We start from the raw sequence: 27,969 nt of genomic DNA on the forward strand, positions 1-27,969 counted from the left end.
GCCCAGCTGCCTCCCTGGGAGGGGCGGGACGGGGGCGTGGCCCGGACTGACCACGCCCCCTCCTTCTCTCTCGGCCTGTCGGCCTGCCTCCCTCCCTCCCCAGCGGACCGCAATGATTTAGAAGTTCAGGAATCCCACGTGACGTCACCAGGGGGGGTGATGTAATGCGCTCTAAATAGACTGTATTGTAATCTTCTCTCAGTCCAACGTGGTTCCTTCACCCAGGCTCCGCTCTTCCCTTCTCTACACTTGTTTGGTAAGTTCCTAAAAATACTGATCGCTCACTTTGGGGTCTTTTGCACTTCGATATTCTCGTGGCCCTGCCTGCCGGCCGAGCCAAGCCGCTTGCCGTGTTCGCACGGGCTCTGGGAGTGGAGTTGAGGGAGGCAGCTCAGGGCACGGCACTGGCAAGATCTGCGTGTGCGTGTGTGTGTGTGTGTGTGTGTGTGTGTGTGTGTGTGTGTGTGTGTGTGTGTGTGTGAGGGTTATCTGTGTTTGTAAACAATCGGACGCTAGCGGGGAAGCCTGGCCCCCGGGACCTTATTCTGTTTCTCTGTCGAATCCAGCTCGAGCAGATTCACCCCAGCTCACTTCTTGCGCGCCTGAAAGATGGGGTCAGCGGCCGCGCTGAGATGCTGAGTGGGAAGGCGTGTGTGCGCGTGGGGGGCTCCGGCCGGCTCTTGTGTGCGGGTGGGGGGCTCCCCGAATGACAGCGGGACACTCGGGGGCTGCGCTCGCCTCCAGACGCCTGACAAATTGCTGGACCCCCCCGCCTATGCGGCTGCGGCGGCCGACGCGAGAGAGGAGAGCCCCGAGTTTGGCAACTTCTCGGTGATCCCCGGGAATCGGCGCGCGGAGAAAGTTTTCCGGTCCCGTCGTGGAGCTGCGGGGCGGCGGTGGGAGCGGATGGCGGAGAGGAGCGGGCGCGGGCGGAGGGAAGCGGGAAGGACTCTCACCTGCGGCGGGCAGGCTGGGAGTTCTCCGCGGTGCCCGAGTCGCGGCGGCGGCGGCGGCGGCAGACACTCCGGGCGCGGGGCTTGTCCATTTCTCACGCAACATTGTTGCAGAGAGTTTCCCGATCTGTTGCTCTCAGCCCTCGCCTGCCAAGTTTGTTGTCAGTTTCCAGGCCCGCACTGAGACTCGGGGCCCCGCGGGCTCTCCCTCGATCCCTTTCGGCGCCGGCCTCACCGGAGGGCTCGATCCTGCCCATCCCTCGAGCAGCAGCTGCCAGAGATGACAGTTCCCCGTCGGCGGCGGGGCTGCGGCTCCGCCGCCGGGGTCCGCAGAAGCCCAATCACGCGAACTTTAGCGAAGTTTCTTCAAAGACCCCGGAGGGGAGCAAGGGGAGAAGTTACCCAGAACCTCTAGCCTGGGCTGAGGGCAAAGGAGGGATGGAAAGGCCGGTGGCTAACTGTCTCTCTCTCCGCCTGCCCTCCCTGGGCCGCCTCCTGTCTCCCTCTCTCCGCCTGCTCTCCCCGGGCCGCCCCCTAGGAAGCCTATTGTTTGGGGCGCCAGATCGGGGGCAGGCTGGGTGTCGGCTTCGCTGTTAGGTGTTTGCTTCTGTGGGTGCTTGAGTATTATGTTTTTTACTCTTCCTCCCTCCTTCTCTGACATGTGTCAGGGAATAAAGCCTGGATACTGGGCCATTACGTCATTCTGCAGACTAGTAAGAGTGTTTGATTAACAGCCTCAGATACTCAAGGGTTCAGGGGATTTGAAATGCTGACAAAGCAACTCTCCTCTCCCCCCACCCCCTCCCCTTCCCCGTCATCTCGCTCTAAGTCGTCAGGTCCCTTAGCATCCCGAGTTAATACAGACCCCCACCCACCCTCTGCCACTATCATTCTCTCTCTGCCTAAAGGCTGTCCCTAAAGAACGGGTAAGAGCTCTTCGGGTGTGTGTTAGGGGAATACACTACCTGATCGGCTCCCAGCCTGCCCTTCTCCATTATTTAAAGAAGGCGGGAGTAGCTTTCATCTCCAGGGCTTATTAAAATATTTAGCACCGGGAAAAGCAGCACACTCAGACACAGAAAATTGTTCAGAAGAATGAATAGCGACAGCACCGTATCCCTCTTGTGACTGTCTATGGAGATAAACAGACATCAAATGATATATGATATATATCACACTCCCCCCTCCCTTTCTTATTTGGATAAAGAACCTTCTTTGAGGCGGTTGCTGCAAGTGAGGGGGAGGGATGGGGCTGTGGGTTAATTCAGTTTTTAATTGGAAGGCGTCAAGATTAGACTATTTCAATCCCAAAGTAAAGGCCATTGAACCCCCGGTACAATGCCGTGGAAGTTGGAGGAGAGGGGACTGGAGTCTTTCATTTAGGTTTTTCCACTAAAAAAAAAAAAAAAAAAAAAAAAAAAAAAGTTTATCTCTCTCACTAAAATCTACCGAAAATTTTTTGTTTGGTCCTGGGGATAAAATCTTGCATGTGAAATGTTCAAAGGATACAAGAAAAAAGGATTATTATTATTATTATTATTTGTTGTTGTTGTGGAAGAAATCTGTCTGTGGCACCGAAATCGGATTAAAAAAAGGGAAGATTTTAGAGGGCCGGGTGGGGGAGAAAGCAGGGGATTTGGAGGCTGGCGTATTGGCGAAAGCTAAATAAAAGAGAATTGATATTCTAAGTTTGTGGAAATTCCTGGAAGCACACACTCGCTCTGGTATCAGCCACTCCGCTTTCTCTGGCCCAGGGGTGGGGGTGGGGGTGGGGGGCGCGCGCAGAGAAGCCATTTGTGTGAGCCACATTCATTCAATCAGCGAGTATATGTTAAGTACCTACTCTGTGCCAGGCCAGTGTTAGGTGATGGGGGTACAAAAGAAAAGAGGGAAACACTCGGGGTCAGATTGTCAGCATTCACCAGTTTAGGGGGCTGTGTGTGTGTGTGTGTATACATATGTAGATGTGTGCATGCACTGGGTAGATAGTCGGATCCGAAAGAAAATGTGCGTGCAAAGCCCTGGTGCAAAGAGCCGAAGGAAAGCTGCGAGTACCGAAGCAGTGGAGGAAAGTGTGATTAATGATCACTGATTTAGCGATAAGTGATTAGTGGTTTATTCAAACTGTTACCTCTGACCAGAAGCACACATCAGAGGATTAACAGGCTCTTTAGATGAATGCTCATTAGTGGAAGGGGGAAAGCAGAGATAATAGGCGGGCACACAGGGACAACTTTCGAAGAAAATCATTCCCCTAGTCTTTGGGAATAATAAGCTCTATTAGCAGACAGGCTCTTTAATTTAAAACTTGCTTTTATCTTGTAAATCAAAGTTAGGTGCAGAAGTTCCCCCGATGCTATTATAGCCTAAATTTTCCCAGATCCATGGGACATGGATTATCTCAGTAGCGATACTTTCCCCCTCCCCCCTTTTCATTTAAATAAACAATGGGCACGTTAAAGCCTCACAGCCCTGACAGGCGTTTGCAGCAGTCCCAGCGCCTAGAGGTGTTCCCCCGCTTAGCCAGGGCGCAGGGTGAAGCCTCCCCGACGGCTAACTAGATGGCGCCCTGCTCTTTGGTGAGCTCCCCAGCCTTCGGATCGGGCTCGGTACAAGTAGCTGCTTGCTAGGGGTCCTTCAACGCGTCTGACAGAGCGGATTCTGTGCTGGGCTGGAGGCTCGACAGCTCGACAAGTAGTTAGTCACATTTTCCATGTCAGTTAAATTTGGGGAGGTTAAAGACTACTGGAAAAATCCGTCTCATTGCTGGGAGAAACTGTCAGAGAGAAAGGTACCCACGCACAATCTGGGATTTGGCCCCGCCTGCCTGAAGCGGCGGCCAGACACCAGACCTATCTCTTGCGCACAGATTTTTACGTGAATTCGAGCTTCTCGTGGTCTGCAGCCCCGAGAAAGAGAACTTAACTTCCCCCGAGATCCGTGGTTTTCTTCCCATTCTGTTGGCGAAAAAAAGAGACAAGTGTCTTAGAGAGAAAATCTTCCTCTGGTGTTTTAAGAAACCTCTCCTCTGATTCACTTTATTCTACAGATAATGGTAAGGAAAATATTTCCTCTGGTGTTTGGACTTTGGGGAAACGGGCTAATAAGACTTGGATGTCAGTTTCAGGTGAAATGCGCACGATTTCTGGATCAGTTACCTGTAAAGCCCCGTTTTGCTGCGAGGGCGAAATGATGCCGTTTTGCTGATTTTTATGTACTTTGTGTAGAAGGAGGTGTGTACGTGTGTGTGCTTGTGCGAGGCTGCCTTAGATCCTTGCTGCCTGTCTTTGAGCTCCGTGAGAAAGCCTTTGACCGAAAAAAATCTCCTTGAAGCACTTGGGGGAACTTTTTTGTTTAAAAAAAAAAAAAAGATTTTTTTCTAAAAAGGGAGAGAAAATATCCAAGTCCCAGTAGTATATTGAACTTTGGGAATGCCTTGAGATAAGCAAGAGGATTGTGCTTTTGGGGGAGCAGCGGGTGGGGTAAAGGGATGTCAAGTCTCTTTTCCCCGTTTTTTAGAATTTACATAGAATTTTACATAGAAATTTACATCTTGCTCTTCCTAAGAAAGAACGTGTTCCCTTTCAGCCTTTTCTAACAGCCTGTTGCATTTATTCCAGAGGAGTAATTCTGGGCATTTTTCTAACTCTTTATTGTTGTAAAACTTTAACGGAAAGCTTCTAAGACCAGAGGTGTTTGCTTACTAGAAGCTGTTTTTTAAGTTCCCATCTATTGAAAAATAAGTAACTTTTAATCGTCCCAAGCTTCAAATGTACCCAAAATATTTTGCAAACTTTAAAATGCCATGTAACGTCCATTGTTATTGTTATTTTAGTTGTTACTAATAATGGCTTGGTAAAAGAACTTGGTAAAAGCCAGCCTCCATGGCATACATGCTGATTTTACCTGACCAGGCCTTTCTCGGAGTCCGTTCCACTAAAATCAGGAAGCCAGGCTGTTTTTGATTCCCCCCCTTCCCCACCAAATGGCCTCATGAAATTGTTTCAATATAAGGCTAATTGACTCAGGTTTTGTGATCCTTTTCATGTACAGATTGTCTATTCTCCCACTTTTTGAGATTTTTCTTTAAAAAAAAAAGCAAACAAACTAAAATAGTCTGTTAGCTATCCAGGCCTGCAGAGTCAAATTTAGTCAACAATTGGCCTTCTTATTTTCCTCAGTTCCTCCCTGCTTTCCTCGGCTGCCTATCTAGGGTCCTCTGTTTCACTGAATTTATATTACCATCCCATGATATTTCTTCAGCAATTTAGTTATAGCTTCTATTAAACACAACATTAGATTTGAGACACACGTTGGCTATTGAGTGAGTAAACAAACCCCTCGGTGTTTCACATTGAGGACGTTGGCTAGAGCTGGGTTCCTTCTCATTCCTTTGAAACATTAGCTTAAAAGTGTGGCCTTGGTAAGAGGGGGAGGGGAGGGAGAGAGCTTTATTATTTTTGTCATCGCTTTTGTTGTTGTTTTTCACTTTAAAGTGATGTGTTTAGTCACAAAATTAATGTGATCCTGGCCAGTGTCTCCTAGCTCTCTGCTCCTTTCTCTTGCTCCAAATTGGATTTCTCTATCAATTTAAGATCTTTTAAGAGGCTGCTTTCTTGGATGGAGATAGAACAATGATCTCAGTCAATTTATTATCTTGTCTGCTTTGACTACTAGCCACATTATGAGACTCCCCGGAATTCTTTCATAAGTTGGTAGTTAAAAATGCAAATTGGAAACTTTTCCTCTCAATGATATTTTGAGCTATAGGAGAATCAGGTCAACTTGCTGTGGGTCATTTTGCTTCAAACCTTCCAGTATCTAAGACTCACTTGTGGATCTGGAGGGCAGACAACAGTCACCAAGGATCATTTTTTTTGTCTTGCAATTCATAATTGAAACATGTTTATCCTTTTATTTATTTTTTTTTGGGGGGTGGCAGGACCTGATTAAGAAACACTGGCACTTTGGAAATGACATCATGTGTAATGTTTTCACTGAAGAGTTATATCATTTGGTAATTAGGAAAAAATGGGCAATTAACTTCTTTTTGGATCCATTACTCGTCTATTGTTGGGAAGCCCAAATCACGACGTTAGCATATGAAGAGTAGAAGAGACTCTCTTGTAGAAGCTTTGAGATAGGCATAAGCAAATGTTGCTTTATAAACAACTAGAGATTTTCCAAGGATTTTGTTGAGGGCTGTAGGATTTTCAAAGTAAAACATCTGGAGCTTAGAACAATTTCCTGAGCTTGTAAGATGTTAGACTTGGTTTTTAGTTCTCTTGTATTTTAAAAAAAAATAGTTCAGACAAACTTCACATTTTTTTTGATGTTTTAGAATGTTACTTCTTTCTATAATTGTTGAATTTCCACATTGTTACTAATCACCAGCCCTGAATTAATGAGAGCTTTAAAAAAAGTGAGTTCTTATTTTGTTTGAAAAAATTGCAAGAATTAGGAAGAATTTTCTTCCAGAATCGGGGAGCCTGGTATAGTAGAAAAAGTACTGGCTTTTGGATCAAGGGATTCAGATTTGATTCCTAACTCTGCCATGTTCTCTCTCTCTGGACTTCCTAACTTTTCTGGGCCTCAACTGTGTCCTTTTCATAGTGAGAGCATGGAGTTTGATGATCTCTAGGGTGCTACTGTAAAGTTCCAAATCTATGATTTAGAAGGGAATAGTCCCAGACAAGGTAGAGTGTTTTTCCCAAGGTGACTCCAAGTCCAAAGTAGCAATGCCAGGATTTGTTTGGTTACACTACACGGCAGAATTACATACTGTAAAATTTGGTTGGGGATTTATGAGGGAGTTGCTAAGTTAGAGAACTGAACTCTTTTTCCTTCCAAAGCAGGACTAGGAGAAATTATTTCTTAAAAAATAATTATTTGTATAAAGCTTTTTATTTTCAAAACATGCATAGATAGTTTTCAACATTCACCCTTGCAAAACCTTGTGTTCCAATTTCTTTTTCTCCCCAGGAGAAATTATTTCACTAGTGATTTTTTTAAAAGTCCTCTTTCTCCTTTTTTGACCATACTGATGAAGGCCTCCCCCAAAATGATATACTGTCTGTCAGCTCATCTAGACCTCCCCTTCTCCCCCAGCCCCCACTTCTGGCTCGTCCTCTAGGACTTGTCTAGAAGGGTCTGGAAGTCCATTTGACTAATGTGGGAAATCAATGGGGCTGGGAGGTTCCAGGATTCTACCCTAGGACTTTCCCTTCTTTGAGATCCGCCTGGCGAGAGTTGATGCATCCCAGTTAATTAAAAGTCCTTAACCCAGAAGGCTCCAAAGTGCAATAAATGGGCTGGAGGCTGAAGTTCAGACTGGCCAGTGTCTGGAACAGGCCCCTCTCAGTCCAACAACACGTAGCCAGGAATCCTCAGACTGGGCTTGTCCTAAAGTCCTGTAGCTTCATGAATTGTCTCATTTGTGATTCTTTTGTCATAAAGTTTTGCTGTCAGGGTCCAGGCCTGTTTTATTCTTTAAAAGCGGCACTTTCAAACAGAGCAAAATTGGTGCTATTTCAGTGATTGAAGGATAAACTGGCTAGAGACGTTTCTTCTTCCATACTGCTTCAATCCCTTTAAGGCTTAGATGGGAATCATGTACTGTCAGAGCTGGCAAGGTCCTCAAAAGTTATCCAAGCCCTTATTTTACAAATGAGGAAACTGAGGCTTCGAGGTCAAGTGATTTGCTCAGTCACTCAAGTAATAAATAAAAAAGAAATCAGGTCTTTTAATTAAAAATTGAGCATTCTTTCCATTGTATTCCATTGTCTCTTGTCTCATCCAGTGATCATCCCAGGGACCAGGCCGGTGATATGTCTTACCAAAATGATCTAATAGCAGCTCAGCCATTATTATCTGGGTGAGATGGGGCAGGGTCCGTGGCATCCAGTCCGTGGATGTCCCTGGATCACTGAGGAAGCCTTAAAGCTGATCAGGAATGCTGGAGTCTGGGCTGTGCTGTAACAGTATGATACAGCTGGTAGTTTGCTTAAACAATCTATGGCACAGGATTAAGTCAAATGTACACAATTATAGTTAGCCAGCAGCTCCCTCTAAGAAGAACACAAAACTGATTTTGATCTGAATTTTTTGAGTAATGCAATGTTTCTGCTGAATTTCTGTCCACTTTACTAGTGAAGATCTCATTAAGTGATTGAGCAAGAGGAAGTTTGAATGTTGTATATGTGTATCCAATTCAGCCTCAGGCATTTAGGATCTATGTGACCTTCGGCAAGCTCCTTTCCTCTCTCAGCCTTCCTATCCTTGCCTTTGCGCATAATAGGTCTAACAAGTGCTTCATTCATGCATGCATTCATCCAGCTGTTAAAAGAATATGTTGAACTCCTTTAACAACCAATTAATGAATCAATATCAAACATTTATTAAGCACCTACTGTGTACACTTTAAGCTTTAAGTTGGTGATCCATAATGGTTTTATATTCCACTTTTCTATCATTTTACTAACTCTGAAAACAACATTTTGCCTTTTTTAAATAGTGGGGCCCTGTATGGAGGAAATGGTTGGACCTTAGGAAAAAGGTCATCTCTGGATGGTACCTCAGTTTCTCCATTTGTTGAATAAGATGGTTTGACTAGATGACCCCTAAGATTCCTTTCAGTCCTAAAAGCGTGATTCTAAATCCTAGCATCTATGTCGTAATCCATATCTCATGGGACATTGGGCATTGATTCTGAAATCCCAGTCCCACTTGGACACTCGGGTGTGGATAGGAACAGTCAGAAAGGCCCCCATGAAATAACAAGAGGATCCAGGGCCTTAGTGATTCCTTGAAACAAAACAAGAACCTCCCAGTTGTTCTGCGGGAGGAAGCTCGTAAACTGAGTGAGGATCAGCCGTTCACGTGGCCTCTGCTTGGGTGTCAGCTGCTGCTGGGGCTCGCCCATTGAAGCTCAGTATGGTAATGGTGGAGTGGGCCAGGGCTGGAGCCCTGCCCTCCAAATTGGATTTCAAGTTCACCGAGTCCTTCCCTTCTATTTTTTCAATATGAATATTTCCCTGGATCTGTTTTTTAAAACGCCCATTCCAACTGCTCAGCATTCTCTGGGAGTCGGGTGGGAATGATTCGCTGGCCTGGATGTGATGGTAAAAAAACCATTGTAGACAGCTAGGTCCCAAAGAGTAGTCCTGAAACTGAGGACTTGTTTCCATAGTGTCCTTACTTAAGTGTCCTTAAACCCTTACGTTCCTGGGAAAGAAAGAGGGAGTTCCAGAGATCTTGGTCTCAGGTGTGAGTCCTGGCCCCATTACCAACAAACTGTTGGATCTCAGACAAGTCATTTAAATGCTTTGTGCCTCAATTTCCTCATTTGTAGAATGAAGGCAGGGATGGGGAGGCAGATTATATCTAGAATTCATTTCAGCTCTAAGCCCCAAATTGGGATAGAATTCTCTCTTCCTCCTTTACTCCTCTCTCTCCCTCCTTTTCTTCTCCTTCTCTCTCTCTCTCCCTCTCTTCCTGTCTCTCTTTCCCCCCTTTCTGTTTCTCTGTTTGTTTCCCTCTCCTTCTCCCTTGCTTCATCCCTTTCTCACTCTATTTCCCTCTTTCCCTTTCTGTTTTTTTTCCTATTTATCTCTTATTTGTCTCTCTATCTCTGACTTTTTTCTGTTTCTTTCTCAAAAAAGGCACAAATATAAAGGATCTAGACAGAAATTACATGTGCACAGAAATCAAGAAACGTCAATGTTCAAACCACAAAAACCTTAAGATTCATTTTGCTTCAGGCCAACAAGTATTCATCAAACATCTACCATGAACCTTCCCAAGATACGTTGGGGTTCACTGGCTAGATTTCCTTCTTAAAGATCAGGCCTTAAACCAAAATCCCTCAGATTCTCATTGGTCATCAGTAGGTTCTAGGACAAGCCCCATTTGGTCATTGTTTGACTCCAGATGGACTCAGATCAAATTTAAACAGTGCTTTGGCCAGAAACCCTGAGGGTCTTACCCTCCATGATTTATTTATTCGGATTTTTTTTAGATTAGGTGAAAGAGAAGATTCTTTGCCTCAATTGCAACCTACCCTTAAGCACTGAATGGGTGTTGCCTCAGTAAAAATGAGACCCGTTGAAGACCTTAACTTAAAAAGGCCCAGGTCTCCCCTTGCATTCGGGGCCATCTCCAATCATTGATCTATATCTGGCCACTGGACCCAGATAGTTCTTGGGGGCGGGGGGAAGTGAGGCAGGTGACCTCGCACAGCCCTCCCTCATTGCAATCCAACTCACTTGCACCTCATGGCGTCACCTCCCCAATGCCATGGACTTCTTGGAGAACCAACGAAACCATATGCCAGGCATTGAGAAGACCGAGACAAACCAGCACAATTCTTGCCAACAAGGAGTTTAGCATCCTGGGAATTCTGGGAGGAGGGAGGGTGGAACGGGTTTCGGGTGTGGGGGATGGGCAGGCCATGCAGAATCCTAGAGGAGGGAGCAGGGTGGTCTGAGAGGCTGCTCCTACCTTAAGTGCACTCTTCATGGCAGACAAGTGGCTGATAAAAATGTGCTCTGGCTGATCAAATCAGTGCGGGGCAGTTATGGGCAAGGGTGCATATGGCAGCTGGCCACCAACCCAAGCTTGGAAAGGAAGCAATTTAAGGAAGGATTCATCGTTTCAGTGGGCTTGCTTTTGGCTGCATGTTTCTTCGGGCCACTGAAAAGAGGATTTGATTTCCATGCGGCATTTATTGTGGTGGGAAAAGAGCTGCAGTTAGAGCTGGGTTGGGTGCTTAGCACCTGTGGGACCTTATGGCTTTAAAACCTTGTTTCCTTACCTCCAAAAGAGGAGCGCTGGATTAAGGAACTTCCAGCTCCGAGTCTATGATCCTGTGTCCTGCTTTACCTTGGAAATTCTAGCACCTCTGTGGCCCTCAGTTTCCTCCTTCATCGTATGAGGGGCTTGCACTTGTTTGGTCCCTAAGGTATCACTTCAAGGTTTAAAATCAAGATCCAAATCTGTGACCACACTTGCTTCTTTTCCTTGTCTCCAGAAGAAGCCTCTAGATTCCAGTTTTGCATTCTTAAAAAGAAGACATTAGGCAATCTGCTTCCCAATGCTCAATGATCTTTTTTTTTAATAGCTTTTTTAATTATCAAAACATTTGCAAAGATAGTTTTCAACATTCACTCTTGCAAAACCTTGTGTTCCAATTTTTTCTCCCTTCCCTCTCCCCACCCCTTCTCCTAGATGGCAAGTAGAGTAATACATGTTAAACACATACAATTCTTCTATACATATTTCCACATTTATAGTGCTGCACAAGGAAAAATCGGATCAAAAAGGGAAAAAAAGAGAGAAACAAAAAGCAAGCAAATGACAACAAAAAAAGCAGAAATACTATGTTGGGATCCACATTCCATCCCAACAGTCCTTTCTCTGGATACAGATGGTTCTCTCCACAAATCTATTGGAATTGGCCTGAATCATATCCTTCTTGAAAAGAGCCAAGTCCATCACAGTTGATCATTGCATAATCTTGTTGCTGTGCAAAATGTTCTACTCACTTCACTCAGTATCCGTTCCTCTAAGTCTCTCCAGGCCTCTCTGGAATCTTCTTGCTGATTGTTTTTTATAGAACAATAATATTCCATAACATTCACATCCCATAACTTACTCAGTCATTCCCCAACTGTTGGCATCCACTCAGTTTCCAGTTCCTTGTCTCTACAAAAAGGGCTGCCACAAACATTTGGGTCCTTTTTTATGATCTCTTTGGGATACAGGTCCAGTAGGAACACTGTTGGATCAAAGGGTACCCTTTAGATATAGTCCTTTGGGCATAGTTCCAAATTGCTCTCCAGGATGGTTGTTCAGTTCACAACTCAACCAATAACGTATTAGTGTCCCATTTTCCCCACATCTCCTCCAACATTTATCATTATTTTTTCCTGTCATCTTAGTCAATCCGAGAGCTATGGGATCATACCTCAGAGTTGTAATTTGCATTTCTCTGATCAATAGTGACTTAGAGCATTTTTTTCATATGACTACAAATGGCTTTACTTTATTCATCTGAAAATTGTCTGTTCGTATCCTTTGCCCATTTATCAACTAGAGAATGGCTTGGATGCTTATAAATTTGGGTCAGTTTTTTATATTTTAGAAATGAATGGTCAATGATCTTCACTTAGCTGCTGCAGAACCATCCCGTAACGAACACGAAAGATGAGGCTTTTCACCTCTTAGTGACTGTTTTGTAGAGCAAACAAGCTGCAGTGTTTGTCACAAGTGAGAAAAGATTTTACTAATAACCCCTTGTGACTTCGTGTTGTGAATGACTCTGCATTCCCGCACTTCTCCCTGTGAGTCACTTCTTCCTGACCCTCTCCCTGGCTGTACAGCCATCCATCCATTAGCCAAGCCAATTGCGCATCTGGCCATTGGCTTCTGGACTCAGGTCTAAGAGGTTTGCTTCAGACGGTATCTCTTGATTCTCATTAACACATAGGAAAACTTCTCAAATGAGATCATATTTGGAAAATACTAGCATAGTGCCTGGCACATAGGAGGTGTTCTATAAATGCTAGCTATTGTCGTCATCATCATTGTCATCGTCATCATCACTTAGCACTGAAGTGACATAGTAGGAGCTTAAAAAGCACTTATTGGTTGGTAATTGACTATTGATTGGCAGGTGATTATTATTCCCATTTTAAAACAAAACAGGGATTGAGAATCCGATGACATAAATTTTCACAGAGCACCTGCTACTAGAATCTGGCATCATGTAGCTTATAATGTAAAGAGGAGAGTTGAACAGATAACTAATTATGAGTGGTCCAGTTAAGAAGAACAAAGGAATATGGGTTTGGAGCCAGAAGGGACTTTAGAAGTTATCTAGCTGGCTTGATTTCTTCATTTTACAGATGAGGAAACTGAGATCCAAAAAGTTGGCATGAAATACTGAAGTCATACAGGGATGGCAGAGCTGGGATTTGAATTTAATTCCACGTTCTATGCTTTTCCCATAGCACAGTGTTGAAAATGAAGCATTCAAGGTGGAAGAAATAAAAGCTACATGTTTCAGGGAGTGATAAACAATCCACTTTGGCCAAGAAACTATTAGGAAAAAATGGAAAAGTGGGAAGACACCAAAAACCATATTGGAGTCAGAGCAAAGGGGGCCTGGATAATGGAGATTCATCAAAAGTCTTTGAGCAGAGAAATGACCCCCTCAGAATTGTGCCTTAGGAGACTTCCCTTTCAGCATTTTGGATTAGATGAATGGCCCAAGTAAGCAGAAAGCCCAGATCGCTGATGCTTTGTGATGCAGGCACTGATGTCTTGATGACTTCCAGGATGGGCCTTTCCATCTGAATATATTAATTTTTTATCCTTTCTGTTTACAGATGAAGTTCTTTCTTCCTTCCAATGATTATCAAAGGGATGAGGGATGGAAAGGCCTTGGTACAGAAGTTGACCCCTACTAGTATTTATGTCAAAGGTATTCATGTATATTCCACACACTTCCTTATTGCTCTATGGTCCTCTATAGGAGCTTCCGAACTGCTACAGGAAGAAAACAGAATTGATGGCAGCTAGGTAGTACTGTGGATAAAATGGTGGGCCTGAAGTTGGGAAGACTCATCTCCATGAGTTTAAACCTGGTTTCAGATGCTTACTATCTGTATGACCCTGAGCAAGTCACTTAACCATGTTTACCTCAGTTTCCTCATCAATAAAATGAGCAGGAAAAGGAAATTGCAAAGAACTCTGCTATCTTTGCCAAGAAAACCCCAAATGGGGTCATGAAGAATCAGACACAGCTGAAATGACTGAACAACAAAATGAGGCTAAAAGCATTTAGCTTTTAGAATTATTGTGAAGATCAAATGAGGTAACAATTGTAAAGTGCTTAGAACAGTATCTGGCTCAGCAGATTCTACATAAATGTTAACTATTATTATTAATCTGTAAGCTCTTTGTGAACAGAGACTGTTCTGCCTTCCTTTATATTCACAAAATTTCGCACGGTGCCAATCACCTAGTTGGTGCTTAATAAATGCTTGTTGACCAACTAGTGGAAGGACTTCTGAGAAGTACTTACTGGAAGGGGTGTTAATTTCTTATTTTGACCAAATTTTCTTTTTTTAAATAATGAATTTGACAAATGTCACTAACCAGGAACATTTCCACCTATATAAAAGCAAAAAGAAAAAGAAGATTCATAGAAACTCTGAACAAAACTTTTTTTCTTTAAAGAATATATTAAATTCACAATGGTAATCTCTACATCTGCTTATCTGAGAGTATCTCATTGTGAACTTTTGTTCTCTTCTGTGTATTTTAAAAAATATTTTATTGATATTATTCTCCTTCCTTCCTTTCTTCCTCTTTCTCTTTCTTTCTTTCTCTCTGCTTCTTTCTCTCCTCTCTTTTTCTCCTTTTATTTCTCTTTCTTTCTCTTTTTTCCCCTCTCTTCCTCTATTTCTCTTTCTTTCTCTTTTTCTTCCTTCCTTCCTTTCTCTCTTCTCCTTCTCCTCCTTCTTCCTCTTCCTCTTCCCTCCTTCTTCCTCCTCTTCTTCCTCTCTGTCTCTCTCCACCTCTGTGACTATCTCCTTGGTTTCTCTCTTTTACCCTCATAAAAGCCTTCCCTTGTAACAAGTAAGCACAGTCAAGCAAAACAAATTTCCACCTTGGTATATCTGAAATTGTGTGTCTTACGCTGCCCTGCAAGCCTACCACCTTTCTCCCAAAAGATAAGAGGTCTAGTTCTAGGTAATCCCTTTTTTAGGGAGAATGACATAGAGCTCCCTCTTGGAGTTGGGAGAGGTTTTCATCTGGCCTTCATAACCCCAGCCTATAACCAAAGGGTTGGGGTCTTGTGTTTCTTCATCAGTGCTTGGCAAATAAGGATGGACTGGATTCTGAGGGACTTCCTTTCTAGATTTTCAGAGATCAAAGTGACAAATCACTTTTTGCAACAGTACACAAAGGAAGAGTCTGAAGTTAAAACCCTTCCAGAAATTAGAGGCAAGGGTTTTTATCTAGGGTATGTGAAGAGGAGGCCCTGGCCATGGCGTCCATAGGCATGGCTGTGTAGCCCACTTTCTGCCAAGAGATGTTTTTGTTCTCTAAGTGTCCAAGTGCTGCCCTTGTACAAAGTCAATAGGCCCTAAGCTTTTGTATTGTTTTTCTCCCTCTTATGAATTTGGGTTTCATGGAACCATAGAATGTTCAAGAGGAAGCCTGTCATGTAGAATGGGCCAGGATCAGGAAAATCTGGCTTCCCAACTGTCTCTGATCTTTAGTTGCTGTGTGATCATGGAGAATTCACTTCAATCTCATGTTTCTTCTCCATAGATATTTTGTAAATATAAGTGTAATATCTTCTGTCTACTCCTGGAGTACCTAGTCATAGGAAGGGGAAGGGAAGGCGAGAAGCATTTATATAGTGCCTATTGTGTACCAGTACAATTATTATCTCTTTTTAGCCTCACCACCCTGGAAGGTAGGTACTCTTTCTTATCTTCATTTTGCTGTTTGTTGTTGTCATATATGTCAGTCATATCCAATTCTTTGTGTCCCCATTTGGGATTTCCTTGGCAAAGGTGCTGGAGTGCTTTGTCATTTCCTTCTCTAGCTTATTTATAACTAGGCAAGCAGGTTAAGTGACCTGTTCAGGTTAATGCAGCTAGTAAGTGTCTAGGTCAGATTTGAAGTCCTGTCTCCCCCATTCCAGGCTCAGTGTTTTATCCACTGCAGCGCCACCTAGCAACTTAACTTAGAATCAATCTAGTTCAAGTCTCATATTGAATTTGAGGAAACCTAGATCCAGATAAATTAAATTAAATGCATTTCTTAAAGTCATTCAGGTAGTAAGTAGCAAAATATTCAAATTCAGATCCTCTGACTCCAAAGTTGGCATTCTGTCCATTGATATGAGGCCCCAATAAGATCCTATCTGTAAAACATTTTGTGCATCTTTCAGCACCATATAAATATCAATGATTATTACTAGACTTAGAAGCAAAACTAGCTAACAGTGATAGTGCACCTACTATGTGCCCGACACTGTGCCTTTAAGTGCTTTACAAATATTATCTCATTTGGTTCTTGCAACAACCCTGAGAAGTAGATCCTGCTATTGTCCCCATTTTGCAGATAAGGAAAGTCTATCTTTTCCAGGGTCACACAACTAGTAAGACTTAGGTCTTCCTGATTTCTTTTCTTTTCTTTTCCGCTGAGGCAATTGGGGTTAAGTGATTTGCCCACGATCACACAGCTAAAAAGTGTCTGAGGTCAAATTTGAACTCGGGTCTTCCTGACTTCAGGGCTGGTGCTCTATTCACTGAGCCACCTAGCTGCCCCGGTCTTTTTGATTTCAGATCCATGCTCTGTATACTATGGTACCTTTAACTGTCTTTATAATTTAGTTCTTCCTCACACTCAGAACTCTCTAAAACCATAGATAGAGCCAAGCTGACTCTATTTTTGAAGCAGGTATAACACACCAGCTCCCCCCTCCCCAACCCCCATCCCCCCAACTAAGATTTAAAAAACGAAAATCAATTTCACATACCATATGAGCCCATGTTGTCGACTCTTCTCGTTGGGGAGTTGAGCAGCTGCCATCCTGGTGGTTGAGTAGAGTTGACGCCATCCAAGATGGCGGGGCCCCAACAGCACTCTTTTGGCAGGGGGAAACAGCTTGTCATCTGGAATTGTTGTGTTTGATGCTAAATACCTAAGCTAATCTCCAAGCCATTCCAAACACAGACAAACAGTGGCATTTGCCAAGTTGGGAGAGACCATGTGGGCCGAGCCACACAGTTGTTCCTCCACATGCCTCTGAAATTGTGACAAGCAGCAGAGAGAGAGAAAAATGCCAGTTACCTGGCATTGCCCCCTTTGCCAAGAACTTTCCTTCCGGGCAGTGCGAGTGGGCTTTTTGTTTCAATGAAAATATTCATTTGTACTTAGGACTGGAGAGCCTTCGAATGGAAACCCCTCTCCCAGAAATTGTTGTATTCTGAAAATGGATTGTACTCCTAAAATGCTGCCTTTGAAAAAACAAACTGGGATTGTGTGCGTCATATATGTATACATATATTTATATACTATATATGTATACACACACATATATACGCATACATATATGTATACATATACTTTATTATATATGGAGAGCGAACAACAACATTGATCATGAGCTTCTATTCACAACACTTGAGAGAGGAGGAAGAAGAATGTGATTTATATTTGGACCAATATGGAATCTTGGGCTGCCAGGGCCAGAAATTAGAAATGAAGAATTTCATCAAGAAATGACAAGATTGGGAGGGCTGCCAGCTGGGTGTACAAGGGCTTCAGTGGGACCTTGTATGATGTTGGGGACATCAAGGAAGGACTCTAGCATTAGGTGCATTTCTCATTTGTAAAACATGGATTGGACTCAGTGGTCCCTCCAGTCCTTTTGTCCTAAATCTATTATTCTCTGATTCCTCTGGCAAACTTTTAGGACAACTGAGGTGAGAGTTTTATGGGCTAGGGGGGCAAGGATGTACTGCCACCAGCAGAGTGGAGGGGAACTCCCAAGTTGAGGAGGTCAGTGATCCAGCTGAGTATTCTCTGGCTTCTAAGAGAACTTTCATTGCAGATTTTGCCCCACACATCATTGCTGATCACAGGATTAGAGCTTACAGGGACAGAAGGTACCTTAGAAGCGTCCCTTCTAAATGAGGGCACGGAGGCTCTTTGGGTCACCTGCAATTCAGATTCTTGGGAGATGACGTTCCCCTATTTTGGCTGTCCAGGTCACCGAGAGAATGTGTTAAATAGATGGGTCTCGACATCAGGATGCAGCCTGAGTTTATTGAGAATGCTCCCCGATTTCCTAAGGCTGGTGCAGCTCTCTCTTTTGATTTATCTGAAGATTTATCTGCCCAAGAAGCTCCAGATACTGACAGACTCAAGAGCTCTCCTCTCCCCCCAAATTGCAGCTAGCTTTGCTGTTTTTGTGGCTCTGGATCTGCTCTTTAATAGACAGAATTTTCAAGATGGATCCTTCTTAAAGGGGGCAGATTGGGAGTCTTCTGTATCAGGAAATCTGAGTTGAATCACAGCTCTAACACTTGTCAGAAATTTATTGGATCAGCCTCAGTTTCCTCAAAGATAAAATTAGGATAATAAACTTCACTAACGGGATGCTTGGAAGGAAAATATTTTGGAAGCCTCAAAATACTATTGAATTGTGAAGCATTTGATATTTGAAGTGGGCTCAGTGCTACCTCAGTAGATGTCTCCTATATGCCAGGTATAGCTCTGAGAGACCCAGGTAATTCTCTTAAGATGATAAATTGTAGCCAATTAATCAGCTTAGTAAAGGGATTTTCCTCACTGGAAGTTCCTTCTGCTAATGAATTCCCAAATATGATCCCTCTTGCCACACATCAGTGTGCCAAACTGTGCCAAGGGGCAGGGGAACAAGAACCAAGCCAAAACCAGTCTTGAGGAACTTACATTCGTTTGGGTGGGAACATCAGGGAAACGGATAAATGCAGATTAAATACAAGACAGGGTTTTTATGCATGTGTGTGTTTAGTAGTGATGGGCAGGGACTACAAAAAAATCCGATATAAAAAATTATAAAAGGTAGAGTGCAGGCCCTGAAGTCAGGAGGACCTGAGTTCAAATCCCACCTCAGACTCTTAATACTTTCTAGCTATGTGGCTTTGGGCAAGTCACTTCATCCCAATTTCCTCAGCCAAAAAAAAAAAAAAAAAAATCCAAAAGGCCCTGGAAGGAGAAGGTGCCTTCTGTCCAAATGGCTGGAAGTCATTTGTAGTCACTGGAAAGAGAAAGCAGGGCGCAGAGATGGCAAGGAGACATGGAGTAGGGGGTGTGTTGTGATTCGGGGGATGGGATGGGGAGGAGTGGGAAAGATGAAGGCTATCTAAGACCTGGAGCTGAGAAAAGCACACATTAGGCTGTATTGAAGATTCCAGATCCCTGAAGGATTCATGATGTGCCAGGAGAGGGACTTCCCATTGTGGGAACTTCCTCCACCAACTCTGATCTCAGTCTGTCTGACTTCAAATATTTCTCACTGGAGTTTGTTTGGGGCACACAGAATTAAGGAGGGGAGAGGGACCAGGAAGAAGGGACGCCACAGGGGATGGATCACACACTTCCCTCATTTTACAATCGTTACCTGAAGTGTTAGGCCATTCCTCAGATTGAATAATAACCCCCCTAATGACAGAGACATGAGCAAAGCCCACTGTCAAGTTTGTGGTCTTTCATCTCATTAAAATGTCAGTCTTATCTTTGGCCCGGCTTGAACCCCTTGGGCTTCTGGGTCCCAGCCCTTCTCCCTGGGGCTATTGCGGAAATTATAATCTTCCCCCTTGAAGTTTCCAGCTGGGGAGTCAGTCGGGGCACCTTTGTGGGGGTTGGGGGGGTACCGTCCTCCAGCAGCTGCCGGCAGGTCCCTGCCAGGGTAACTTGAGGAGTCTCTAGTCTTTTATTTCTTGTTTGCTTTTGTTAATATGGAGCTATAGGAGATGACAAAAGAAAGAGACCGAAGGGCAGCGGGGCAGATTTTCCCAGATTTTGTCTTGGCCACGACACAGCCGTCCTTGGCTCTCTCCGGCCTAGGTCCGAGCTCTCCCGCTATGGTGGCCAGGCTGCTGAGGAGCTCTGCAGACTTACCAAGATGTTGTTTTTGAGCTCATTTCTTTGAAAAACCCAAGTTAGTGGGGTTTTTTTGGGAAGAACAAGTGAATGTTTAAAGGGATGCATTGCTAATAATTCACCGGTCATAGGGTTTGATTTTGTTTTTTAGGGGGGCAAGACAGGGTTCCCTGACTTGCTCACTTAGCTGCCCCGAGTCATAAGTTTAGAACCGGAAGGAACCTAATAGTTCCTTTCATTTTCTAAATAAGGTGACTCCCTGTGTCTTGCTCTTGCTTCCTCTGTCTCTCAATCTCTGTCTCTGTCTCTGTGTTTCATTCCACTATTTCTCATCTTGCTATCTCCCCACTTCCTATGTATACATCCATCCATATACCACACACACACGCACACACACACACTCATACACACACTCACTCATACACATACACACTCACACACACACTCACACTCACACACACACACACACACACTCACTCATACACATATACATTCACTCACACAGTTAGAATTCCCCTCTCATTTTAAAGTTGCCCCTCACACCCCAAACCAATCTGATAATTGACGTTCCCGTAGCTTCCATCTCGGAACCCGCTAGTTTTCCACGCAAAGGGGCGTCTTCACTGAAGGGAGAAGAGTTGGGCTCCTTGCGGGCTCCCTCTGAGCAGAGCTTTGGGGGTGGTGCAGCCGGCCCTGGAAGTGAGGAGTGGGTCCTGCTTGCACTGTGATGTGAGTTTTTCATTCAGCCCCGCGCCGCCCCGTGGCTCCTCAGCGATCGGAGCGCCCCAGGGAGCCGGAGAAGCCCTGGCCCTCAATGGGCGATTTGAAGCCCTTCGTGATGTGCTGCCTTTGTAGCCCTGGGAGATCTGAGTTCAGATTATTTCTCTGTGCCCTGGCACAAGTAATTTGCTCTTTATAGGGCTCAGTTTCCTCACCTGTAAAAGGAAGAAGGATGAGATGGAAGCCCCTTCTGAGTCCCCTTTCAGGTTTGACCTTGTGATCCAAAGACCTTGCGCCTTCTCCAGATTTCCTTTGTTTCTCTGAGGGATTTGGGACAAATCATTCTGTTTGGGGTAGAGACCAGGCTGCCCACTCGTGCTCCTTCAGCTCCAGAGTCTGTCCAGAGCGCTCACTCCCATCTTTATTGGCCAGAATCTGCTCCTTCCCACCAGTTGGTTCTGGAAGCCTTTCCTGGATCAGCGCCTCAGGGACCATCCGGCCCACACCATCCTATTCCGGAGGAGGGCACTGAGTTCCAGAGACACCAAGGGACTTAGAGGCAATGGGATATAAATGGGGCCACTTGGTGGCGCCATAGCGCGCAGAGCACCCAGCCCTCGTTAGGCAGGCTCATCTTCAAAAGTTCAAATCCGGTCTCAGGCACTTGCTAGCTGTGGTTCTGGGGGAGTCATTTTATCCTATTTGCCTCAGTTTTCTCATTTCTAAAAGGGAATAATAATAATAGTAGTAGTAGTGATACTCTCCTTCCAGGGTTGCTGTTAGACTCAAATGGGATGATTGTCAAACGTCTAGCAGAGTCCCTGTCATATAGTAGGCTCTCCATGAATGGTAGCTGTAATTATTAGCTATTATTAGGTGACTTTTCTATGGCCAAACAGCCAGTGAGAAAGATGAGATTTGTCCGGTGCTGCCTTTGCTTGGGATCGGATGTGTGCTTGTGGGGTCCGGGCAGAATGGCGGCACCAGACTGGGGATGAGGAATGAAGCCCGGACTTCTTCCCGCTCCTTAATCCAGCCCTGATCTGCCCGCTTTGGAATGGCCGAGGACCCCCATCTCCTGGAGTTTTTTGACAGAGCGACCTTTGACAAGGCTTATTACCGGCCACTTAACTGCATTTAGCGGGGGTGAGCGAGGTCAGGGCAGCCCCGGAGGGGGTTATTGTGTGGGACGTGGGGAAGCCTGGGATTGCTGGTTTCCCTTGTCTGAGCCGTAACCGTCTGCGTCCAGATTCATCTCGGGAGATGAGAGGAAGAGATGGGATTTACTCAGCTTCCTTCGGAGTTCTCCACAGCCCTTGCCTCCTGGTTGGGTAGAATAGAACATGGTTAACTGGGAAACACCTTCAAAACTCCTTTAGAGCCAAGCTGCCTGATTTGAGGCCCAAGATGAGGACTTTAGAACACACCTGTAGCCCAGATGCATCTTGGGATCTCACCTCAATAGATGTGACCATTGCTCCACTGGTTGGAGGGGGGAACCGTCCAGGGAAATACCCTGAGAGTCTGGACTCCTCGATCTGCTGATTCTCTGAGGGATTTTGGACAAATCATTCTTCATTCCAGGGCCCTGATGGCTACCGAGACCGTTCTCGGCTTTCAATCATTGTTCTGCTATTTAGTGACTTCCATTCTGGGGTCGGCATCCTCTTGTGGGGAGGGGACAGGTAGATTAGCTTCCCTTCCATGTCCTCCTGGGCCCTCTGGATGATCCCCTGGGATCCCTCAGTGGCGGGAGCTGGGCATGGCCCTTCTAGGAAGTCTCATCTTCACAAGGAGGATCTGGGGCATCACCAGTGACCTGGAAGGCGGGAGGAAGGCCTGGAGGGTGATGTCCCCAGTGTGGTGAGAAAATACCTTTTCCCAATGGGATTTGTGCATCATGGCCTCCCGGGTGGGCTGCTGAAGCCCCAGAACGATGGTTTTAGCATAAAGCACATGGCCTTACAAAGGAAGCTGATGATGCAAACTGGAACCGCACCACGGCTTTTGGGCCATCCCACAGTGAAATATATATGATGCATGCGAGTGTCTCCATGGGCCTGTGGGTACGTGTGCGTTCACAAGCCTACGTAAATGGTATATGTGCACATCTCCTTGTCCCTCTTATATTCCAGGAGTTTGGGGCCCAGCACACCCACAACTTAGAAAATCTGCGGACAAGTTTTGGGCTTGCCCTTCACAGAGGGAAGAAACCTGAATTTTTTTCTTTTTCTTTTATGGGGTGTTTACAGTACCTTAAGTCATTTTCTGTGTCATCTGTGGCCTTTGCACGGTGTCTGCGGCTTCTGCAAAACTCCCCAAACATTCCCATTTAATTTTTAATGCCAACCCACAATATACTGAAACTACAACAGGGGAAGTTGTGTTGTGGAAGGGACAGCTAATACAGTTACATAGTTGTTCCTTTGTTTCAGTCGTGGCCAGCTCTTTGTTTTCTTAGCTAAGATACCAGGATCATTTTTCATTTTCTTCTTCAGCTCATTTGACAGATGGGGAAACGGAGGCAAACAGGGTTGAAGTGACTTGTTCAGAGTCACACAGCTATTAATATGTGAGGCTGGATTTGAACTCATATACTCCTATTCTAGGCCCTGAACTCTACTGTGACAACTAAAAAAAAAAAAATATATATATATATGTATAGAGAGTATATATAATACACAATATATTAAAATATCTAATACATACATCATACATATATATGTCCATATAATATACACATATACATCCTATATTCCTAATGTATATTAAACTCCTACATTTATGCACATATATGTTTATATCTATATGTGTGTGATACGCCTACATATAATTTGTGAATTTCTATCCCTGTATATCCGTACCGTGCATTCATATATGTGCATGTAGACACGTGTGTGTTTATATGTATGAAGGCGTGCCGTTTTCAGTATTCCCCGGGGTTCTTATCCTGGAATCCTTGCATGTATATTTGAGAGTCGAAGAGACACGATCAGTCGTACGGCTTACGTTAGAAGTGAGACTTTTACCCAGTTCCTCGGGTCCGCTGACCCTCCACCTTGCCCGCTCGTTGCTCCTAAGGTTGGATGAGGGGCCGGCTGGCCTCCCTCCTAGCTTTAAATAGAGCTTCCACAAGACGGCCTCTTGGCGCTCACTTAGTGTAATACTCATGTATTCATTTGGAGCCAGGGGGCTGGGTTCGAATTCTGCACCGCTGGTCACTAGTTAGGTGATTTTGTAGGAGCCGCCCCTTTTGTCCTCCTCGTCCGAAACGTGATGGGTCGGCGGACCCCAAAGGCCCTCCCCGCTTGCCTTCCGTCCGCCGGTGTTTCCCAGCTCCGAGCGGCGAACCCCGAAGAGCCCTGATTTATCCGAGGGTCCACCGCGCAAAGATCCGGAAATAGAACCAGAGCCCCGTGCTTGTGGATCTCGCAGTTCGTTCCCACAGCGCTGGCCGCCCACAGTCCCTCGGGGTCCCGCGTCTTCATCGGCAGCCGGGGCCGCTGGAGCCGGAAGGAAGAATGGGAGCCCGGGATTCCCCGGGGACTACGAGTCCGTCCGGGAGAGCTCGGGGAGGGCTAGAGGGAGCGCGAGGCTTCGCCGGCCCGGTCTCAGCCCCTGCGTTTATATCCTCCCTGAGACGCGGAAAGCAGATGGAATCGGAGGGAGCCGAGGGCCAGGAGGCCTTAACCCGAGGAAGTAAAGTAACCCCACTCCGGCTGTGGGGGCTCCAGAAACCCACCTGGGCGGCCTGCGCCCCACACTAGGGCAGGTCGGATCCGGGCGGAGCAGCAGCCTCCGGCGCGCTCCACGGCCTCCCCTGGCTCTTCCATCCCAGAGCCCGGGACCCCCGGGACCCCCGGCTTTTTCATTCCCAGTCCCCGGAGCGGAGAAGAGCGTTACACGAGCAGCTCAGAAACAAGCAGACAATATGGCGGCAGAGTCACGTGGCGGCGAGACCAGGGCGCTGAGAAACGGCTGATCTGGTGGTCGGTAACGAGCAGCGGGAATCGCCCAACCAGCCAATCAGTAAACGTTTAAGTAGCTCCTCCTACCCCGGACCCATCCCTCTCCTAACCTGCAGCCTGGGTGCGTTCTGCGAACCGGAAGAGGCTTCCGCCGGTCAGGCGAGGGTGAAAGAACGGGATGGATTTGGAGCGGGTCCATCCCATTAAGGAGACTCCTAATGCGATGGGCGCTTACCAAAAGCTCCATTCAGAAGCATTTCCGAGCGGGAATCTTCTGGCCTCCTTCTTGAATAATTAAGTGCATTGGGTTCTCCCGCCGCCGCCAGCCCGGACCTGGAGGAATGGGTCTGTGTCAGTCAGGGCCGGAGGGTCCCGGGTCACCTCTCCCAGGCGGGGCGGAGGCTTTCTCTCCTCTGGGAGGCTCCCATCTCAAACCCGCTCTCCTAAGGAAGATCCTTCAGAGAGAAAGCGCCGGCTGCGGCCTCCCCTCGTTCCGGCCCCAGGGGTCAGCGAAGGCCAAGTCCGGGAAGACTCACCTCCACGGGAGGGGGCGGGAGCTCCCGCGCTGGAAACCAAGCCGCGGACGGGGAAGCCCGTCATCTCCCCGTCACCAAAAGGCGCTCGAGGGCCGGAGGGAGCCGAAAGGCCGCGGGCGAAACGAGAGCCTTCTTTCCTGCCCTTACTTAAAAAAATTAATGTTTTATTTTTCACTTCCTTCATTTCTGAAACAATCCTTATCCAAACAGCGTCTCTTGCAACAAAGAATAAGGAAAGGGGAAAAAATATCAAGTAGTTCAGTAAAACCACTAATACGTGGACAGACGGATGCCGTATTCCCCAGCCAGAGGCCCCCTTCTCTGTCTGGTCCTTGATCTTGGGGGGAATCTTTTTGGTCGCTTTTGAGATCTTAGGAGATCTGACAAAAATGATTTACACGTTTGTAGCTGAGGGTCAGATATTTAGGGAAGGGTCTGGGGGGCCGCCCCTTTCCTTTTGGAGGAGGGAAAACTCAGGCCCAGAGAGGATGAAATGCCCAGAGTCCCCCAACTGTTACAGGATGGAGCCAGGAGTGGAACCCAGTTCTCCCAACTAGAAAACCTTTACTTTTTCATAAAATCATCAGTCTAGAGTCAAAGGGAACCTTCAAAGTCCAGCCACCTCATTTACAAATGGGGAAACTGAAGCTGGGAGAAAAGTAACTTTTGCTCAAGGAAGGAAGTGAGAGAACCTGCTATTTAGCATTGATATTTCAAGCTTGTAAAGCACTTCACACTGATCATTATATCCTCATAGCAACTCTGGGAGGTAGGTATGAGTATTATCCCCATTTTACAGATAGGGAACCTGTCTCATGAGAGGATGTGGTTAGATCTGAACTCAGATCTTCCTGAGTAAATCCCTCTACTGCATCCATTCGCTGCCAGGTCTTGTACCTCCCAATGTAGCCCCATCTCCTGCTAGTACAGGTACAAGAATCATCTTCCTCCTTCTGGTTCTCCTCCTTCTTACCCCCTTCCATCAAACACAATAAAAAATTTTAAAGGACCCAGGCTTCTCCTTAGACTGCCTTACTCAGCCCTCTTCCAGGTGGCAAGCTGCCAAAGAGGCTGCAGTCTTGAGTCTTAAAAACAATCTCTTGTGAGGTAGCTTTAAATGCCCCAGTCTCCGTGAAAGTGGGCATTGTAGCATCTGGAGATCTTGGACCAATTGTGGGGAGACTCAGACACCTCAGGAACCTACCATAGGGAAATCAAGTTAGAGAGAGAGAGGAGAGAGAGAGAGAGGAGGAAAGGAAAGAAGAGAGAAGAGGAAAGGAAGAGAGAAGAGGAAAGGAAAGAAGAGAGAAGAGGAAAGGAAAGAAGAGAGAAGAGGAAAGAAGAGAGAAGAAGAAAGGAAAGAAGAGAGAAGAGGAAAGGAAAGAAGAGAGAAGAGGAAAGGAAAGAAGAGAGAAGAGGAAAGGAAAGAAGAGAGAAGAGGAAAGGAAAGAAGAGAGAAGAGGAAAGGAAAGAAGAGAGAAGAGGAAAGGAAGAGAGAGAGGAAAGGAAAGAAGAGAGAAGAGGAAAGGAAAGAAGAGAGAAGAGGAAAGGAAAGAAGAGAGAAGAGGAAAGGAAAGAAGAGAGAAGAGGAAAGGAAGAGAGAAGAGGAAAGGAAAGAAGAGAGAAGAGGAAAGGAAAGAAGAGAGAAGAGGAAAGAAGAGAGAAGAAGAAAGGAAAGAAGAGAGAAGAGGAAAGGAAAGAAGAGAGAAGAGGAAAGGAAAGGAGAAGAGGAAAGAAGAGAGAAGAAGAAAGGAAAGAAGAGAGAAGAGGAAAGGAAAGAAGAGAGAAGAGGAAAGGAAAGAAGAGAGAAGAATAAAGGAAAGAAGAGAGAAGAGGAAAGGAAAGAAGAGAGAAGAAGAAAGGAAAGAAGAGAGGAGGAGGAAAGGAAAGAAGAGAGAAGAGGAAATGAAAGAAGAGAGAGGAGGAAGAAAGGAAAGAAGAGAGAGAGAAGAGAAAGGAAAGAAGAGAGAAGAGAGAGAGAAGAGGAAAGGAAAGAAGAGAGAGAGAAGAGAAAGGAAAGAAGAGAGAAAGAGAGAGGAAAAAGAGAAGTAGAAAGGAAAGAAAGAGAGAGAGAGAGAGAAAGAGAAAGAGAGAGAGAGAGAAGGGCAGGGAACTGGTTGTGCTATTTGAAGAACAAATTAACCAACTCCCTCTCCGAGGTGGCGGGGTTTGACAGAGCTCTGGGGGTTCAGGAATCCCAGCTATCCTGGTGGCCTGGGGCAGCCCACTCACCCCCCTCTGCCTCCTGGCTTCCTGGGTGTAAAACCAAGATAATAGCACCTCCCAGGTATATGCTCTGGACTAATTAATTATTCTAAGGCACTTTGAAAAATATAATTGCCCATTATTATAAGAAGGATTAAATCATTAATTTTTTCACTCCTTTTATAGACCTGGAGCCTAAGTGCCAAAATGTGAGGCTCGGAGAGAACAAAGCCAATCCTGCTTTGGCCCCAGATTCTTGGCTCTTAGTGGCCCTGAGCCTTTACTCCTCGGGGGAGGTGGGAAGGTCTGGTCGAGCAGTGGTTCTGATCCTGAACTCAGTGAACTTGTTTCACAAAATATTTTGATCGTTTCACTTCAAGATGGCGTCCCCCTGGCGATTCTGGGTATTTTCCGCATTTACAAATAGGATTCCCAAGAGTTATTTTTACATTTCCTCAGACTGCCAGAGGGGACTGTGATAGGAAAAGGTGAATGTAGTAACCAGAGACACTGAAGACCAGGATGGGCTCCGTCTCAAAGGGAACGGGCCGTTTCAGAAGGTAGTGATTTGCCTGCCTTGAAGGTGTGTAAGAGAGGCTGCTGCTGTCTATGGCTGGGGATAGTCTTCATGGGTTTCGTGTAGGAAGTGACCTCAGAGAGCATCCACTTAGTTTTACAAGCAGGAAAACCAAGGCTGGGGAGGGGGAAGTGACTTGGCTACTGTCACATAGCTAATGAGTCGCAGAAGAAGGATTTGAATCCACACCCTCTGGACCCAAACCAATGCCTTCCCATTGTGCCATGTTGAAGATGGGAAAGCTTAAGTGGCTTCAAGGTCTCTTCCCAAGATTCTATGAACAATATTGAAAATATAGCTTTGAAAACAGACGTAACTCTCACCAACGCATGCCTGTA

At 45.6% G+C, this 27,969-nt stretch overlaps 1 protein-coding gene across 2 annotated transcripts in view; it reads left to right on the top strand.

Moving 5' to 3' along the window:
* Positions 1-207: 207 nt before the first annotated feature.
* Positions 208-27,969, top strand: part of CREB5 (cAMP responsive element binding protein 5) — a 488,046-nt gene continuing 460,284 nt past the window's right edge. For both annotated transcript variants that reach the window (XM_051963010.1, XM_051963008.1), the window contains exon 1: positions 208-256. The gene's annotated coding sequence lies outside the window, so the exon portion shown is untranslated. The remainder of the gene's footprint in view (positions 257-27,969) is intronic.

This window comes from Antechinus flavipes, chromosome 5, assembly GCF_016432865.1.
Source record: "Antechinus flavipes isolate AdamAnt ecotype Samford, QLD, Australia chromosome 5, AdamAnt_v2, whole genome shotgun sequence".
NCBI classification, from domain to species: Eukaryota; Metazoa; Chordata; class Mammalia; order Dasyuromorphia; family Dasyuridae; genus Antechinus; species Antechinus flavipes.